The sequence below is a fragment of the Ascidia mentula genome, chromosome 7, assembly GCF_947561715.1.
Source record: "Ascidia mentula chromosome 7, kaAscMent1.1, whole genome shotgun sequence".
Classification (NCBI taxonomy): Eukaryota; Metazoa; Chordata; class Ascidiacea; order Phlebobranchia; family Ascidiidae; genus Ascidia; species Ascidia mentula.
In genome coordinates, this window is record NC_138572.1 from 13501646 (window position 1) to 13510019 (window position 8374).

An 8374-nucleotide genomic window follows, 5' to 3' on the forward strand; every position below is an offset into this window, starting at 1 on the left:
GTAATCACCACGCTTGCAACGACAGAAAAGTATGCCTGCCGCTGGACAGTAATTGGGCATAATGAGCACGAGCCGTCGTCGTCGACGCGGCAACGACGGCGGGGGGCCTTTGCAAACGATTAAGTAGTTAAAAAGTAGCCCGGACAGGGCGTGATGCTTACCTTATTCAAATAGAATGTCGACTGGAGGGAATGGGGCGGAGGTTGGCCTGGTGGGCACTTGGAGTGGTTGGGACATCGCAAGCGCGTGGAATGGCAATTTCCAACACTGAGTGCCGCCGTATTTGCCACATTTGCATCGACAAGGAGAGCATCCTAGCCTCTGGACAGCAATAGGGCATGGTGAGCAAGCATGCTCTGTGACGTCACAATTTCTATTGTGACAGAGGTCTACACGGTGGGCATTTCCCACCTCCGGTACTTATTCTCATAGAAATAAAATCATGCGCGCCCAAGTACAAAAGCAGCCTGGCCGCTGTACAGTAATTTGGCATAATGAGCACGAGCCGGCGTCGTCGACGCGGCAACGACGGCGGGGGGCCTTAACAAACGATTACGTAGTTAAAAAGTAGCCCGGACAGGACGTGATGCTTACCTTATTCAAATAGAATGTCGACTGGTGGCAGAGGGTCGGAGCTTGGCCTGGTGGGCACTTGGAGTGGTTGCGACATGGCAAGCACGTGGAATGGCGATTTTCAACACTGAGAGTGCAGCGGTAATCACCACGCTTGCAACGACAGAAAAGTATGCCTGCCGCTGGACAGTAATTGGGCATAATGAGCACGAGCCGTCGTCGTCGACGCGGCAACGACGGCGGGGGGCCTTTGCAAACGATTAAGTAGTTAAAAAGTAGCCCGGACAGGGCGTGATGCTTACCTTATTCAAATAGAATGTCGACTGGAGGGAATGGGGCGGAGGTTGGCCTGGTGGGCACTTGGAGTGGTTGGGACATCGCAAGCGCGTGGAATGGCAATTTCCAACACTGAGTGCCGCCGTATTTGCCACATTTGCATCGACAAGGAGAGCATCCTAGCCTCTGGACAGCAATAGGGCATGGTGAGCAAGCATGCTCTGTGACGTCACAATTTCTATTGTGACAGAGGTCTACACGGTGGGCATTTCCCACCTCCGGTACTTATTCTCATAGAAATAAAATCATGCGCGCCCAAGTACAAAAGCAGCCTGGCCGCTGTACAGTAATTTGGCATAATGAGCACGAGCCGGCGTCGTCGACGCGGCAACGACGGCGGGGGGCCTTAACAAACGATTACGTAGTTAAAAAGTAGCCCGGACAGGACGTGATGCTTACCTTATTCAAATAGAATGTCGACTGGTGGCAGAGGGTCGGAGCTTGGCCTGGTGGGCACTTGGAGTGGTTGCGACATGGCAAGCACGTGGAATGGCGATTTTCAACACTGAGAGTGCAGCGGTAATCACCACGCTTGCAACGACAGAAAAGTATGCCTGCCGCTGGACAGTAATTGGGCATAATGAGCACGAGCCGTCGTCGTCGACGCGGCAACGACGGCGGGGGGCCTTTGCAAACGATTAAGTAGTTAAAAAGTAGCCCGGACAGGGCGTGATGCTTACCTTATTCAAATAGAATGTCGACTGGAGGGAATGGGGCGGAGGTTGGCCTGGTGGGCACTTGGAGTGGTTGGGACATCGCAAGCGCGTGGAATGGCAATTTCCAACACTGAGTGCCGCCGTATTTGCCACATTTGCATCGACAAGGAGAGCATCCTAGCCTCTGGACAGCAATAGGGCATGGTGAGCAAGCATGCTCTGTGACGTCACAATTTCTATTGTGACAGAGGTCTACACGGTGGGCATTTCCCACCTCCGGTACTTATTCTCATAGAAATAAAATCATGCGCGCCCAAGTACAAAAGCAGCCTGGCCGCTGTACAGTAATTTGGCATAATGAGCACGAGCCGGCGTCGTCGACGCGGCAACGACGGCGGGGGGCCTTAACAAACGATTACGTAGTTAAAAAGTAGCCCGGACAGGACGTGATGCTTACCTTATTCAAATAGAATGTCGACTGGTGGCAGAGGGTCGGAGCTTGGCCTGGTGGGCACTTGGAGTGGTTGCGACATGGCAAGCACGTGGAATGGCGATTTTCAACACTGAGAGTGCAGCGGTAATCACCACGCTTGCAACGACAGAAAAGTATGCCTGCCGCTGGACAGTAATTGGGCATAATGAGCACGAGCCGTCGTCGTCGACGCGGCAACGACGGCGGGGGGCCTTTGCAAACGATTAAGTAGTTAAAAAGTAGCCCGGACAGGGCGTGATGCTTACCTTATTCAAATAGAATGTCGACTGGAGGGAATGGGGCGGAGGTTGGCCTGGTGGGCACTTGGAGTGGTTGGGACATCGCAAGCGCGTGGAATGGCAATTTCCAACACTGAGTGCCGCCGTATTTGCCACATTTGCATCGACAAGGAGAGCATCCTAGCCTCTGGACAGCAATAGGGCATGGTGAGCAAGCATGCTCTGTGACGTCACAATTTCTATTGTGACAGAGGTCTACACGGTGGGCATTTCCCACCTCCGGTACTTATTCTCATAGAAATAAAATCATGCGCGCCCAAGTACAAAAGCAGCCTGGCCGCTGTACAGTAATTTGGCATAATGAGCACGAGCCGGCGTCGTCGACGCGGCAACGACGGCGGGGGGCCTTAACAAACGATTACGTAGTTAAAAAGTAGCCCGGACAGGACGTGATGCTTACCTTATTCAAATAGAATGTCGACTGGTGGCAGAAGGTCGGAGCTTGGCCTGGTGGGCACTTGGAGTGGTTGCGACATGGCAAGCACGTGGAATGGCGATTTTCAACACTGAGAGTGCAGCGGTAATCACCACGCTTGCAACGACAGAAAAGTATGCCTGCCGCTGGACAGTAATTGGGCATAATGAGCACGAGCCGGCGTCGTCGACGCGGCAACGACGGCGGGGGGCCTTTGCAAACGATTAAGTAGTTAAAAAGTAGCCCGGACAGGGCGTGATGCTTACCTTATTCAAATAGAATGTCGACTGGTGGCAGAAGGTCGGAGCTTGGCCTGGTGGGCACTTGGAGTGGTTGCGACATGGCAAGCACGTGGAATGGCAATTTTCAACACTGAGAGTGCAGCGGTAATCACCACGCTTGCAACGACAGAAAAGTATGCCTGCCGCTGGACAGTAATTGGGCATAATGAGCACGAGCCGTCGTCGTCGACGCGGCAACGACGGCGGGGGGCCTTTGCAAACGATTAAGTAGTTAAAAAGTAGCCCGGACAGGGCGTGATGCTTACCTTATTCAAATAGAATGTCGACTGGAGGGAATGGGGCGGAGGTTGGCCTGGTGGGCACTTGGAGTGGTTGGGACATCGCAAGCGCGTGGAATGGCAATTTCCAACACTGAGTGCCGCCGTATTTGCCACATTTGCATCGACAAGGAGAGCATCCTAGCCTCTGGACAGCAATAGGGCATGGTGAGCAAGCATGCTCTGTGACGTCACAATTTCTATTGTGACAGAGGTCTACACGGTGGGCATTTCCCACCTCCGGTACTTATTCTCATAGAAATAAAATCATGCGCGCCCAAGTACAAAAGCAGCCTGGCCGCTGTACAGTAATTTGGCATAATGAGCACGAGCCGGCGTCGTCGACGCGGCAACGACGGCGGGGGGCCTTAACAAACGATTACGTAGTTAAAAAGTAGCCCGGACAGGACGTGATGCTTACCTTATTCAAATAGAATGTCGACTGGTGGCAGAGGGTCGGAGCTTGGCCTGGTGGGCACTTGGAGTGGTTGCGACATGGCAAGCACGTGGAATGGCGATTTTCAACACTGAGAGTGCAGCGGTAATCACCACGCTTGCAACGACAGAAAAGTATGCCTGCCGCTGGACAGTAATTGGGCATAATGAGCACGAGCCGTCGTCGTCGACGCGGCAACGACGGCGGGGGGCCTTTGCAAACGATTAAGTAGTTAAAAAGTAGCCCATTTCTATTTTATTCGGGCGGGCCAACAGCCGCCACCACGAATATCACACACGTTTGTATTAACTACACTGAAAATAGAAACAGAAATGATATAGAGATATCAGAGAGGGAGAAAAGAGGGCGGAAAGTACAAATAGAACAGTAAAAATGTGTAGAAATACGATTATATGTACTACAAAAATAAACAATTTATGCATTTACGAAACAACACAATTAAATGACAACGAAATGTACGAAAAAACACAAAAAATATACAGTTACGACGACACAATGTGCGAGAAAAAAAAAAAAAGGGGGGGGGTTTCAAGTGCCGACGACAAAATGTTTTTAAATAGTAATTAATTTGGTTGCCCGGGGAAATGAATAGAGTTTAAATAGTTAACGACGTCGGCCAAGACACCTTCAAGATCGGCATTTGTCCTATTCCGTTGTAAAGTTAAACGAAAGCGTAAAGTATGTTTAAGGGTGCGGGTCAGGTGTTGAGGTATGTTGAGTAAAGGGCTGGGGTCATGTTTAATTTTATTTCTAGTTTTCCAAATGGTATGAGTGAGGGATGTGTTGAGTAGGGTTACAAGTGTTGAGGAGTACTGGGTATCTGATAGGGGCGTTTTAGGGAAAGTTAAATAAGTGGGGGTGTCAAAATATGTAAAGGTGTTATTAAGGAGGGAATTTAGGGTGTTTTTAACAAGGGATAAAAGTGGCTGTATAGTGGGGCAGGTGTGGAAGAGGTGACTGAAGGTTTCCAGGGGGTAATTGCAAAAAAGGCATTGGGGATCTAAATCGAGGGGGAGATAGGACTTCTGGCATTTCAAGGGGAGGATTTTGTGGACTAGTCTATAATTAAAGGTTTTTAGGTAATTGGGAAAGATGGGGTGGTGTATTTGTGACCAATCGGTGTGGAAAAAGGGGTGCTGGGAATCATTTATTAATCTGGTGTAAAGGGGTTTGGATTTGGGACAAAGGAGGTCTTGTTCAGTGGGTTTGATGGTATTGATGAGGGAAAGAATATATTGGTAGTGAGTGGAGGGTGTTGTAGCGTGGGGGAGGTTATTTCTTATTCTAAAACTGTATAAATTTGATAAGGGGAGGCCGAGGTGGTATTCCAAGAGGGAGAGTTGAGGAGTTGTTGGGGTGTTCAAGGTTCGGTGTTTATAATAATTTTTTACAGTAAAGAGAAGGGAGAGATCAGCGTATAGGGGTATATTTGCCGCGCCGTAACCACCAAGGTCACGGCGGGCTGCCAAGATGTTAATAGGCAAGGTTGGTAGGTTTGGGCCTCCGACAAAGCTTGCCACAATGCCGTCGACCCGCTCTCGTTGCTGGGGTGGTAAGGGGTAAATTTTAGCAAGGTACGAAATTTCGGGAAGAAGGATAGTTTTTGAAAGAATGCATTTCGAATCATAGGTGAGAAAGGGGTTGCTAATAGATTTGGCGCGGGATTGTAAAGAGGTAATTACTTGGTGCCAAGCCGCTTTTATTACTGAGGGTGCGCCGATGGGAATATTTAACGGTGTAATTTTATCCGGGTTCCACTTAATTTGATTTAAAAGGGGGTCGTCTGAGAGAGGGTGGAGGATGGCAATTGCTTCTGTTTTGGCGGGGTTCAGTTTAAGACCGGTGAATTTAGAAAATTTATTAATAAGTGACAGGGCGTTACAGAGGGACTGCCGATGCGCCACGACGAGGGTGACGTCATCGGCGTAAGCAATTGCCTTGGGAATATTGCGGCATGGCACAGGGGTCGAAATGATAGAGGGGGTGTTTTGGAGGGCAACGAGTAACGGGTCTAAAGCAATCAGGAAGAGGTTCAGACTAAGGGGGTCTCCTTGTCTGACACCTCTCCTGATGGGAAAATCCCTTGTGGCGAAGCCATTGACGAAGACCCGGGAGTGGGCGCTGGAGTGAAGAGCAGAAAGATATTGAGTAAAGAGAGGGGGAAAGCGTTTAAGATTTAATTGGGAGAGTAACCATGGGAAGGAAATAGAGTCAAAGGCTTTTTGGAAATCAAGAGAAACGAAAAACGAATTTGAATTAATTTGAGAAGCGTGAGAGTGTAAATCGCGAAGAAGTGTGGTTGCGTCTGAGGTAGAGGATCCGGGGGTAGCAAATTGATTGTGGGATAAAATTAAAGAAATAAAGGGCTTGATACGGAGGTTAAGGATTTTATGAAGGATTTTGAGGTCGGTATTAAGTAAAGAAATAGGGCGGTAATTGGTCAAAAGGGTGGGGTCGTTTTTCTTGTGGATAATGGTTATATGGCCGAGATTAAATTCCAATGGGGTGTAGGCGTTTTGGTAGGAGAAGTTGAGGGCTTGGGTAAGGTCGGACCCGATTAGGTCCCAGCAACGAGTATAAAACTCGATGCTGAGCCCATCGGGCCCGGGGGTTTTGTTAGGGGAAAAGAGGGAAAGGGCTTTTTTTACTTCGGACATTGTGATGGGGGCTGAGAGGGAATCTAGGTACTGATCAGGGATTAATTTGGAAGGAAGTTGGGCAAATTGGTCACTGGGGGGCGGCAAGGGAAGTTGTTGGGATGTGTATAAGTCTGTGTAAAATTTTCGTGTATGGTCTAATATTTCCTTGGGGGTTGTTAAGGGGAGTCCGTGGGGGTCTTGAAATTCGAGGATGGGGGGTTTTCTGCGTGAAGGGAAAAGCTGGGCATAAAGGGTTTTGTCTGCTATATTTTTGAATTGGGGATCGGATGAAAGGGATTTGATGAGGGAAGAGCGGGCATTGGAAATGTAGGTATTATTTAGGGATTTTTTGAGGGATTGGAAGTGGGCTAAGTTTTGTGGGGTTGGGTAGTCGTTTACTGTTCGGCGCGCTATTTCAAATTGCTGGTGAAGGAGGAGGGTTTCGGTGCGGTGGAGTTGAGCTAATCGTTTTGAATGGGATTGGAGGAGGGATTTAAATTTAGTTTTAAGGGTAAGCCAGAAGTCCATGGGATTTGGGTGGAAAGGTCCTAGGGTTTGCCAGAGGGGATAATGTTGGGAGAGATCATGTTGAAAGTCAGGGTCAAGGAGGGTAGATGTATTATTCTTCCAGGAGCCTTTGCCCCTGGGAGGAGAGGAAATGATGTTGAGGGTGAGGGTAACTAAGTCGTGGTCGGAGAAGGGGCATGGAGTGAAGGTATGTTGCTTAGGGATTAATGGAGGGGAAATATAAACTCTATCTATTCGGGATTGGGTACCAGGGGCGCGACGGGAAAATTGGCAAAGGGAGGGATGAAGAGTGCGGAAGGAGTCCTGGAGGTTAAAGGTGGATAATAAATTAATCAAAGGGGGGCTAGGCCGGCGTGATTGTGCAGGGGGATATTTGTCTAGGGTGGGGTTTAAGACGCAATTAAAATCGCCGGCCAAAATTAAGGGGTGAGGTGAAGTTAAATAAGGGTAGAGGGAGTCAAAAAAGTTATTTCGAAGGGTAAAATTCTGGGAACCGGAGGGAGCGTAAATATTAACTATATGGAAGGTATGGGTTAGCGTTGAGATGTCGGCCGCAATAATGCGACCGGCAGAGTCAGAAAATGAATTGAGAATTTGAAGTGTGGAGGAGTTTAGAAGAACTGCGACACCACCTTGGGCATAGCCTGTCGGAGGTGCCGAGTTTAAGAGGATGGGGCCAGAAGTCCATTCGGACTTCCACAGGGATTCGGTTTGGGGAGTAGAGTGAGTTTCTTGGAGGCAAAAGAGGTCAAAGTTCAAAGAGGAAAGGTACCGGAACAGGGCTCTTCTCTTAGGTGCCTGGCCTAGGCCGTTAACATTAAGGGTGCAAATTCGTAAAAAGGACGCCATTTTATTCATAATACACAAATACACAAAAGGGGGGGGTGGTTTATTTAATAAAAAGTTGAGTTAAAGTCATTGGGAATTTTAGCTTTACAGGTACAAACTACTTGTTCCCCGGGCATTATATTATACGTGACGCCACAAGTGCAGCTTATTAGCAGGCGTTGGCACCTTTTATTGGTGCAACGAGACGGGCTAAGGTAGGCTTCTTCGGGAGCCCAAGTGCCACAGCGGCATTTAAAATGTGCTGTGCTGCATAAACATGTTATCTCCTTGCCTGCATATGCTGTGTGGCAGCATGACGTCTTCTTTTGGGGAGACGGAGTTGGACTTTTCTTGCGTTTGCGGGATTGAACTTTTGTGAACCCGTCTTCGTTCCGCTTATTTGGTTTGGGTGTGGATGACGCCATTGGTTGGTCGCGTACATCCATTGAACTGGTTGAAGTTGGGGCGGTATCAGCCAACACGGGCTGCAGGATACTGCGACGTACCGCCTCTGGTGTCTTGATGTTGTTGACAACATTGGACGTTGGGGCGCTAGAGGGTGATTGCGCCTCTGAAGTCTTGTTGTTGTTGTTGCTGGGAGTTGTAGCGGTG